The sequence below is a fragment of the Wyeomyia smithii genome, chromosome 1, assembly GCF_029784165.1.
Source record: "Wyeomyia smithii strain HCP4-BCI-WySm-NY-G18 chromosome 1, ASM2978416v1, whole genome shotgun sequence".
Lineage (NCBI taxonomy): Eukaryota > Metazoa > Arthropoda > Insecta > Diptera > Culicidae > Wyeomyia > Wyeomyia smithii.
In genome coordinates, this window is record NC_073694.1 from 68,357,570 (window position 1) to 68,368,851 (window position 11,282).

At 42.4% G+C, this 11,282-nt stretch overlaps 1 protein-coding gene across 11 annotated transcripts in view; it reads right to left on the bottom strand.

Moving 5' to 3' along the window:
- The window catches only part of LOC129724438 (sex determination protein fruitless), a 658,376-nt gene extending 655,394 nt beyond the window's left edge, over positions 1-2,982 (bottom strand). For 5 of the 11 annotated variants that reach the window (XM_055679480.1, XM_055679455.1, XM_055679382.1 and 2 more), the window contains exons 1-2: positions 2,737-2,982; positions 556-1,745 (exon numbers count right to left, since the gene is read on the bottom strand). The gene's annotated coding sequence lies outside the window, so the exon portion shown is untranslated. The remainder of the gene's footprint in view (positions 1-555; positions 1,746-2,736) is intronic. The other 6 variants (XM_055679471.1, XM_055679489.1, XM_055679463.1 and 3 more) reach the window with 3 other exon arrangements.
- Between the last annotated feature and the right edge of the window lie 8,300 nt (positions 2,983-11,282).

Genomic DNA, 11,282 nt, shown 5'->3' on the forward strand with positions numbered 1-11,282 from the left:
AACAAACTCGACCTTCGTGCGGTCGGCCACCGTCGTTCTCGTCGTCGGTATCGTCGCGTCGCCATCGTTCCAAGCCCGAAAACTCTGTCTGTAACCGACGACGATAACGTCACCGTCACCGAATGCACTTGCCGCCAGAGATTACCCCCTGCCCTTAACGGTACCGTCAGTACCGTCAATGCAATCCTGCAAGGATTCTGGTTACTAGCTTCGCAGAAGGGGGTTGAACGATGGTGTTTGGCTTCAATGACAGCCACCGTCTCCTGTCTGCCTCCCAAAAACTGCCTACCCGTCAGGCTGAATATTTACACCAACGGACGCTGGCTTAAGGATTGCTTATTCTAGGAACGGGCCATAAGGACGAAAGGAGGAAATTACTTTTTACATTCACAGCACCACGGTCTTGCTGGATGCAACTGCTGAGTTGCAACCGAGCCTGGCCATAGAAAATACGGGCTTTGAAAGGCACGGCTCTTCACCGCACTTGGCGGGCTCGGCTGGCTGCAATTTCGATTTTCCTACGTATATGCAGAAGGAGTCTATCCATGCACTTACCTGGCCCTCGCCGAGAACTGCTCTAGCCGGCGTTGATGAATTCACGGCGGCTGTATCGACGTCAACGACGACGAGGTCTTCCTCGGTCGCTTTCTTCACTGGAATGCCCTTGCGGCGGTTCTTGTGGGGCTTTATTTTCACGGGAATTTTTCGTTCACTTGCCGCACGACACTATTGCAAAGACCGGGCGCACTCTAAGGATACTTGCTGTTTTGCTGCACAGAAGGGCACACTTGTTAACGAAATTACAGTTGTTTGCCGCTCTTGTATTTGTGTTCGAACAATCGTCTAGCAATTGCCTATGTTTCGGGCGTGATTCACACTGCTTCTATTGTTGCTGTTTTTTGAATATTTGTTTGTTTTAAATCTAATAGAGTCTATATTTAGAGCGGATGGTGTAATTATTTCTACAGATAATTGTACCTTATTACAGGGGTGGGAAAATAGCACCAAGATGAACTTTCGCGGGGACACAGCGGGAAAATCGACACAGAATGAATGGGAACACAAACCAACACAGACACCGGCACTTACTGCAGCGACGACGGAATCTCGATTGGTGCCAACTTTTTTTTACCATACACTTCACTATGCTCCAGAAAAAGTCATCGGCAGTTACACAGTCACCGGTTTTGGGTTTCTTGTATCAGCGAATCACCCTTTACTGGAAAGAGCTTGCACGGTTGACCAGTGCATCGGTTGACGACCAGACAGGAAATGCATATACAATGCTGTCCCAAGAGCTTTCGGAGCTGCTGCAGATTTGTAAGCACAGACCAACCTCTTTAACTAATCAGTACACACGGTTACCGGCTAGATCGGGTTAGATAGCTGTGATCCCGCGATCTGGACAATAGTAGGAAGATCTCGACCTTACGGGTTGGAATCTCGCACTGCACTAAATAATGACGACGACACAACATTACTTTAAATGTACTGCGAAGTTGCCCATTTTACTAACGGCACACTCCGGAACTCCTCGCGGTTGAACGTTGCATACCGTGCGGCGCTCGCCCGACGACGCCGGGCTGTATGTAAAAGCACTGTAGCAGTCTACAGCCAACTACTTCCTCGTTTCGGATCACACTCAACACACCAGCAGCGGGCGCTGGAAACCGATTGGATGCTCTCGCTCAATCGTGCACTCTGGCAGGACCAAAAAAAGCGGCTGCACATAAACATCGGGAGTCCTACATGGAAGCAATCGGGAAAAGCGCACACAACAATTACAAAAGTTACCAGAACGGGGGACAGGTGGCAGAGCAACAGCTGCTGTTGTGCAGCCCTATTTACTAACTCACTCACTCGTTCACTCACTCACACAGTGAGCCGAACGCCTACAGTCGAGCGATCAGTGCAGCAACGCCAGCAACTACTGTAAGCTTTCCGATGCACATGGTTGTCGATGCTTACCTCTCAGTTGGCACCCTTCCCAGTTACCACTCAGCAGCACCCCAAACCACTGTAAGCATGCCAAACGAAGCAAGCTTCCCTCCAACAACAACAAAAACACAAACTTTCCACAGCATGACACTCGGTTTGCCTTAGCCAACAACTACGGGAACGAAAACTTCGACAACTGCAACAAGCACCAAAGGAAACGATGTGCCCATTGCATACCACCCAGGCGCGGTCCCACAACAAACGATTACGGCCGAGCCATTGCACCGACTGCAGCCGAACGGCTTACGAAGGTGCACTTCCTCGTGCAAGCTTACCGAACCTATCGTTCCACCACTCCACACGACCCCTTCACGCAGCACTACTTGCATCCTTTTTTTACTTCCCAACCTGCTCTTCCCACACACAGCCCGATACAATCAGTGTACATTGATGTCTATTAAAAGTACATATATTATAACCCCAGCACAAGAAGCCACCCTCCGTTCGCCCCCTCAATTCTGTCAGCCCATAGCAGATGCAATCAGGAGTTCCTGTTTACATGCGCACCAGACCGGCGGTAGACACTCATCGGGTGCCACTCAAACCGTCTGCTGCAGCCGCCAGAACTCCAGACCTATCCCAACACACACTCACTGTAACGGCACCCATCGAACGCAAACGTCACTCGCTCTCGCACCACACACTCACTTACTCACTCTCTGTTCAGTTCGCTGAGATGCTTCGGAGTGGCGAACTCTCAACCCAAAAAAAAATTTTTCTTCATTTCCGCATACTCACCTGACTGCAATCAGGCTATTGATAACAAACCAAAAATTTCCACCCCAAAAAAAGGTAAACATTATACACATTTCACCGAGCAACAGCTTTCTCACATCGACCTAACGGCAGCAAACGATGTCACGTCACGATCAATAACTAAGCACTTTCAGTAACCGAGACACCCGTCGAAGCAAACGTCAAATCCTGCTGACCCTGAATTGCGAATTGCTGCTGCAGTGGCAGACTTCGTAACTTGGAATGTTATCAGTAATGTAGTATGCACCACACGCGCACCGTCCGAGTCAGAAGGGCCCGACCGACAGGACACGGAAATGCACTCACAGTTAGTTACACACTAACACCACAGTAACACGCGGGGCGCAGGGTTGGGTTACACGATGATGATGATTATGCTACTGCTGGTGCTGGTGCTGGCGATGATGGTAGCCTTCGCACCCATGCCCATTAGGAGAGCAGCCGGTACATAGAAGCAGGCAGTGAATGCCCCCCACCACCATATTTCCTTGCAATTCGAGTGTTTGCATCGTGCCGAGAGGGCCCTCCACGGGAGGCTGTGTATTTTTAAACCTTGCCTGGGGGTTGTGTGTTGTGACGCGTAAGCAGTCTCACTCCCGTCCCGAGTGAACCGTTCGCTCGCTGAAGTATGTCATCGTCGACTGGATAACAGTAGTAACAGGGCATTTTAATGAGCTAAGTTTCCGAGTTAGGACGCGTAGGGCGTGAAGCAGTTGAAATTCTGACTACTTATCGCCTTACCACCTTCGCAGTAAAGGTTGTACATTCGCAGAAAAGTACCATTACGTACCGTAATATTCTTTGGGCGCGAATATTTTCAAGATGACGATGCTTGAAAGGCTCTTTTCCTCTGTCCCCTAGGTGAGTAGCAAATGCTGTGTACAAATAACCCTGATCTTATATAACAGAAAATTGGTTTTTGATCCATTATTATTTGGATTACAGTCATGGCGAAAATAATAAATACACTTGCAGTTTTGGTTAATTTTACATATTTTGGGCACTGATTTTAGTTGTTATATGATGCTATGATACGCCATTACGATCTGCATTACGAAAACTCAAAAATGGTTTTCAGATGAAAATAAAAAATTGTTGAATTGGCCGGCACAGTCTCCTAACTTGAACCAGATCAAAAATCTATGGAAGATTGTGACAGTCTAGGTTGCAAAGCATCATCCAAAGAATAAAACAGACTTATGGAACGTCGTACAGGCAGCGCGAAATGCTGGTCCAGCTTCCACTCGTGAAAAACTGATTGAATATGGTTTTACAAAACAAAGGGCAGGCCACAAAATATTAAAAGTGAGCTTTGAACGAGAATGGTCACTTTGCTAACGCTATGTAGAGAAATAAAGCTGATTTGGAATGTTTTGTATATGTTTCAATAGTGTATTTATTTTTTTCGCCACCTTGAAAACAACAACTTACACAAAAAATTTTCGAAATCACCGACACCAGTTATTTCTCCGTTCCTCTTTGAAATAGAGTGTCTGCAGATCGTAATGAAGATACATAACATCATATATCAACTAAAATCAGTGCCCAAAATATGTAAAATTAACCAAAACTGCAAGTGTATTCATGACTGTATTCTCCAAGACTGTATATTCAAACAAAATTTGTTAGCGGTTTGGATCGTATATTGAATATTGAATATATTGATGAAAATTAGAGAAATATTATTAGGGTACATAAGAGTAGCCATTTTTGTAACATTATGCGATTTCAATAAGCGCCCATTTTACTCCAATAATAAGCCATGAAAATTTAAAGTAGATCCGAGTTCATTAAATGGACCCACAAAAAGCTTTTATTCGAAAAAATAGATGCTCATAATAATTGCTGATTTTTTGAAGTTGGCATTCACAGTTCTTTTTCACTCAACACAAGATTCATGTCAAAAAACGTTTATTGCCTAAAAAATATTTGATCCGATCATTGACTATTAAAGAGTTAAATCTAACATTAAAACTAACATTCATATTTCTGATGTATTTCGAATGTACGAATGCTATTCAATGTCCTAATCAAGTTATGAGTTTTCTACGTGATTCTTTGGTATATGACAAAACTGATAAAATGCCATTCTGTGCCGAACACGCATCAGTATCGGACGTGTTTGGTGATCGCTCCGATAGAATATAAAACAAAAGACGCGCGAGCAAGTGTTGGCATTGTTTGCCTGGTCGAGTGAAGGTTCAAGGTCGCCCGCCTTTGTGCAACTGTTTCGCATCGTGGCTGTTTGCTGGTGCGTAAGCCGATTTGGCTGCTAAGTGATTTGTGCTACAGCAGTGGACGAGAATCTCAACACAAAGGAGGAAAAAGAAGAAGCCAACAGTTGACAGCGAGTTGTGTCGCTGTGCTGAGTGATCACACACCCGGCTTGCTGCTGGTGGCTGTTTGGAGCTGCTGTATTGGTGCTGCTGGCTGTAACGGCTGCAGCTTCGACCGTTCGGACAACCAACCCTGCTGAAAGGAGAAGTAAAGAGGTACGTGTTCTGTCGGCGCTAGTGCGCTAGATTTAGCGCGATGGATGCCTCCCGTGCCACCATCCCCGAACCCCTCCGACCCTGTCCCTCCTGCCAACCCTTCCTCTGTGAACAGGCCTTCCAAGAAATTAATAAGCATTTTTGATTCTCATAAACTCTTGCATTACATTCCCATGGACAGGAATATTCTTGTCCATGCATGTTTCTTGAATTAGGAATAAATCGCGACATTTCGTTCTCACAGACAGGTTCTGAAATAATAGTCGCGCATGTATGATTAATAAGCATTTCTTAAAGCACTCAGCAATTCTACTAATTTCAAGAGAACGATACTTTATTATTTTTCTATAGCATTCGAAGTCGAAATGCGACGCTCCGTTTCCGATGAGAACGAAACGATGACGGCCACATGGCAAATAACCTAAAATAATAATAATAATAATAATGAATACCGAACGATTTTCGATTGAGTAAGAGACGCCTGTCCGCGAGTAAATTGAGCGAGACGGAAGATACAAATGCATAACTAACTAATTAAAAGTGTTAGGATTAACAAGGACAGGACGAAGAATCGGACAAGAGAATTGTTTCTCTCCGGCTCTTCTTGGTAGGGTAGAATTAAGTTTGAAGTTAATTAATAAAACATTCGATTTCCAAAGTAGATTCAGTGCGGATGTTTTAATTCCCTGCACTTACAGGGACTCATCGTGCTTATCACAAGTCCCTGGCAAAGCTAAGTCTTTGCATTTTATGGTGTCAGAAGTGGGGTGTAACCACTCTCTGAAGTTCACTCAACAGTCAGTTATTTAATCAATTGTTATTATGTGTGCGCGTTGAGTGTTCTGTGTTTGAATAATAGTGATCAGTGGTTTCTTAACGAACAAACAAAAAAAAAATTTATAAACTGAGTGACATTCCTAAGTGACAAAAAGATGACGCAGCTAATTTGGGGGCTCGTATTGATAGGACCAATTATGGCCAATCTGGAAGTCGAGATCGATAGACTACCCAACTCCCTAATTGTAAGAGGCAAGTACACGATAGAGATAACTTTATCTCTCAACACTATCAATAAAGAAGAAAGCTTCCTGAAAGATGCAGAACAAAAGTTCCGTACGACGTGCAAGGAACTGGAGGAGAAAATAACCTCTATTAAATGCATGCGAGCGACCCAGCATCTCCGAGGAACGTTGGAAGAAATTTACAATAAGGGTAATTTTATAAAAACATATTTTAATATTAGAGAGCGAAAACGCAGCATATGGTCGGCGTTGGGAGCAATGGACTCAAATGACAGAACTAGATTAGACTATGACATGGACCAACTTAGAGGCAACGAAGAAAAATCAAGAAACGGTTTAATCCACCAGGCAAACGTGCTGCAAAGCACATATAATTTTGTGAATACTTCGGTTTTGAACATGGATACACATTTGATGGCCATGAAGGATAAAGTTGAAAAACTAAAATTTGAAGTGGTCAAGTACGCAAACTTCACCCAAAATATCGAAAATATTATCAACCTAGAAACCAGACTATTAGAAATGGGTTTATGGTTAAATAGTCTCAGCAGCAAGCTGGAGAAAAAGTTAGATACACTCGTTGCGGCTTTAACACAGCATACATCAGCAAATAATATTTTGAGAGGTCTAGTTGCACCGGGTGCTCTAATAGACAAGTTAAAACTATTAGAAACCACTATAGACGGAGGATTATCATTTCCGCATGACAAAGACGGACGAATTACGATTGATATGCTGAACAATATCAATTATGAGCATGAGCTTACAGACAAAGAACGAATAAATTTCAAGTTCTACGTACCGCTTGTAGGAACAGAATATTTCGAAACACGCCGAGTTGCAATTATGCCTCAATTGACAAATTTTACAGTCCTCATTAGACATATAGAGGAAAATATAGTCATGTTTAAATATGAGAGTGATTGGGGGTACACTCTAACAAGCGACGAATACACTAAATGTACTAAATTAAAAGGCGTCACAATATGTGACATTAGCACGGCCCAGGAAAATTTGAAAAGGGCCCAAAAATGTGCGACTGGAATTATTTTAGAGAAAAATACGGTGCGGTGCCAAGCAAAAGCAGTGGTGACTAACCACACTATGTGGTTCGCGACTAGATCTAGAAATAATTGGAAATACCTTGCACCAATGAAAACAAACATTACAATTGAAATAAACGGAAACATGACACAGCAAACCGTAGACGGTGCGGGCATTATAAGATTGACCCCGCATATGGTAGTACACACTGATTCTATACGACTAGAATACTACGAGACAAATTATGAATGGGACACAAACGTTACATTACTACCAGACAACATAAACAGAATAGAAACACAGGACGTGGACTTAAGAGAAGTCCCAATTTGGAATGGAATTGAAAAAGTATATTCCTATATAAATCAAAAAACCTTATTTGACCTCGGGGTTGATGTACAAGACATTAAAACAAAAGGCTACGGTTTAAAGAATCTAACTTATGCCCCATTGAAAAATCCGTGGACAAGCATACCAGTAGTGATAGGGATCACTGTAACATTTAAAATAACCCTGTGCCTATACAAAGGTAGAATTTCATGCTGCGTACGCAGAACAACGATAGAAAATTTAACAAATAAACGAACGGAAGAGAGAGAAAAAGTATCACGGCCAAGGATTAATGACCGTGCAAGTACAACTAAACAAGACATATTTAAAATGGACAAACAAGACATTGAGGGTAGCGATCACAGTGAGCGGGAAAAAAACGTCGAAAGGGAAACAGAGCCTCACAAAATAGTGATGGAAAAATTGGGAATGTCCCAGGAAATAAATACACCAGTTAGTAAGGTGATTTGGGAAAATGAAAATATTAAAGACGCCAAGACGACTAGAGCAAAAGCCACCGTCGCAGAGAAAGAAGGACGACACTTTTCATTACACAAAATAATAAGTAACAGCAAGGAAAGTAACAAAGCTCCGAAAAGGCCCATACGGCTCGGTATCATAACAAAGTGAAAAAAAAAATAAACACGAGACATAAAAAGGGAAAGATGAAAAAAATGACATACAACTATTAATTAGACGACAAATAAGACAAGGAATGACATTTTCAAATAGAAAGTTTAACCTTCCAGAAGTAGGGATACCAAGACACGACTTTTCTATATTGTTATGTATGAGAAACAAGGGCCGCCCGCCCGGAACGTACAAACGAATAAATCAGGTGCAATAGCTGAGGGAGTGGGCACTCCCGGTATGAATGAGATGAAAGTGAGAAATTTTCCCACCTTTTTCCTTAACCTTCTTATCTTACAGGTATTTCTAAAACGGGTGTACGCACCTTCGGACGGAAGGGGGAGAGGCATATGCAGCAAACTGCATAATAGGAGATGTGTAAGTAGAATGTAAGTATGACAAAAATACACACGGACCGAGACAGCAGTATAACTAAAGAGTTTTTTTTTGCAAATCTCCCAGTAAAGGAGTGACATAATTAAAGTGGCCTAAAGAATTGTTTGTAAATCGGATAAAATAGTTGTGAATCCGATAACAGAAAAGAAAAGTCGCAATGAGAAAAAGAAATGTTTAAATGAAAAGAAAAGAGCCACGACGGGCAACAAAGATTAACAGAGAAAAAGAGATAAAAAAAATAATTTGATAGCGGAATGTACTCTGCACGAGAATTAGAAAAAGAATTGTTTGTAAATCGGATTGAGTTCAAGCATAAAAAAAAAATGAATTGTGAAGTAAAAATTCGTTGAGAATGAATAATGCAAACGTTAGTTAACCAATAGCATCCGATAAATTAAAAAAAAATATAAAAAAATGAAAAAAAAATATATATATATTGTACACTTTAGTAGGAAAAGAAAAATTATGTTAACCGAAGAAAAAGAAAAACGGGCATAGTGTTTAAGTAAAAGATTAGGAGAAATAATAGAACATAAGAGTCCGTTCGCGAGTGTAATTTATATTAAACAGCAAGTTGGCCTACAAAAAAAAAAAAAAAAAAAAAAAAGAATTTAAGCAAAAAAAAAAAAATATAACAGCTTGCTTAGTAGGAGTAGAAACTAAGAAGTGATACCATTCTGAATTCAATAATCGAGACGGAGCGAGTTATCCAGGAAGCAGCCGAGAGGGTTCCCTACAAAACTCTCATATATCACAAAGAACGAGGAGTCGGGTACGGGGAGTTGGACGGTCGGGTGTCGAAGGCTGAACGGTTTGAACAGCATGACGAGGAGAGAAGGATGACCAATACCGAGATGGATGACGCATATCGAGGAAGCGAATTGTGACGAGAAGGAAGTCAACCACGACATGGCCAGAATCAACACAGCCCACGGTCGGGCTAGATATACACCAAATTTTGAGGCAAAGCCTAATGAGTGAAATGCGAGCACATACCTATCAAAACATGGGCCGCAATCACTAAAAACCCAACGAGCAAAACATCGTACACAGTTTTGCATCGTTTTAACGACAATGTTTTTTCCTTTCGCGCTGCTAATCAAGATGCGCGCATGAATGGAAGCTAGTTATTCTACAAGCAAGTCATTTGCAACCCCGTATAGTCGGCCAAGTCAAGCCAGCTGACTATCACCATATAACGAAACCTGTGGCAATCAAGAAACGATTTTTGCCACTTGGTTTAGGAGAATGTTTTTTCGGCGGGCGTAATACGATTATATAGCCAATACACTTTGGAGAGAAGTCCGCCAGCCAACAAAGTTCATAACATACGAGGTTTGGACGATATAAGGAGCAAATAAGACGACTCCACTACCAGGCGCAAATAAGACGACTCCACTACCAGGCGCAATAAGACGATTTCACCACCAGGAGCAATAAGACGATTCTACCACCAGCTGATGAGAACCTTGTAGGCCAGACACGCCCCTCCCGTTTAATTTCTCCGGCACCCCAACTCGATGCATCGATTCGACGACGAGACCCTGCAAGCATTTTCACGAACTCCACAAACGACGATATGATGGGAAACCAGGAAGGATGGCGAAATCATTCCTTTTAAATTTTGTATTATACATATGCCAGCAGCAGACCGACGTAAGTCATCTCTTCTAGATGACTCACGGCTCTTTGAGTGGGAGGAGATGAACAGGCCTTCCAAGAAATTAATAAGCATTTTTGATTCTCATAAACTCTTGCATTACATTCCCATGGACAGGAATATTCTTGTCCATTCATGTTTCTTGAATTAGGAATAAATCGCGACATTCCGTTCTCACAGACAGGTTCTGAAATAATAGCCGCGCATGTATGATTAATAAGCATTTCTTAAAGCACTCAGCAATTCTACTAATTTCAAGAGAACGATACTTTATTATTTTTCTATAGCATTCGAAGTCGAAATGCGACGCTCCGTTTCCGATGAGAACGAAACGATGACGGCCACATGGCAAATAACCTAAAATAATAATAATAATAATAATGAATACCGAACGATTTTCGATTGAGTAAGAGACGCCTGTCCGCGAGTAAATTGAGCGAGACGGAAGATACAAATGCATAACTAACTAATTAAAAGTGTTAGGATTAACAAGGACAGGACGAAGAATCGGACAAGAGAATTGTTTCTCTCCGGCTCTTCTTGGTAGGGTAGAATTAAGTTTGAAGTTAATTAATAAAACATTCGATTTCCAAAGTAGATTCAGTGCGGATGTTTTAATTCCCTGCACTTACAGGGACTCATCGTGCTTATCACAAGTCCCTGGCAAAGCTAAGTCTTTGCATCTGTTAATTCTCCAGTCCCCCCTCGCCCCAGGCTTTACCCGGACGGATCTCAGGGCAGCTTTACTGTTTTCTTTCGGCCAAAAGCAGGACCGAAATCGTAACCGTTAAACATCCTGCAGATTTCGAAAGACCTGACGGAGGGGTACAAGGCCGTGACCGGAATCTCCAAGGTCAGACCCAACAAGCTCCGTGTCGTGGTCAGCGACCTGGAACAGGCCAACGCTATTGCTCGCTCCGAGCTTTTCACACGCGAGTATCGCGTTTATATACC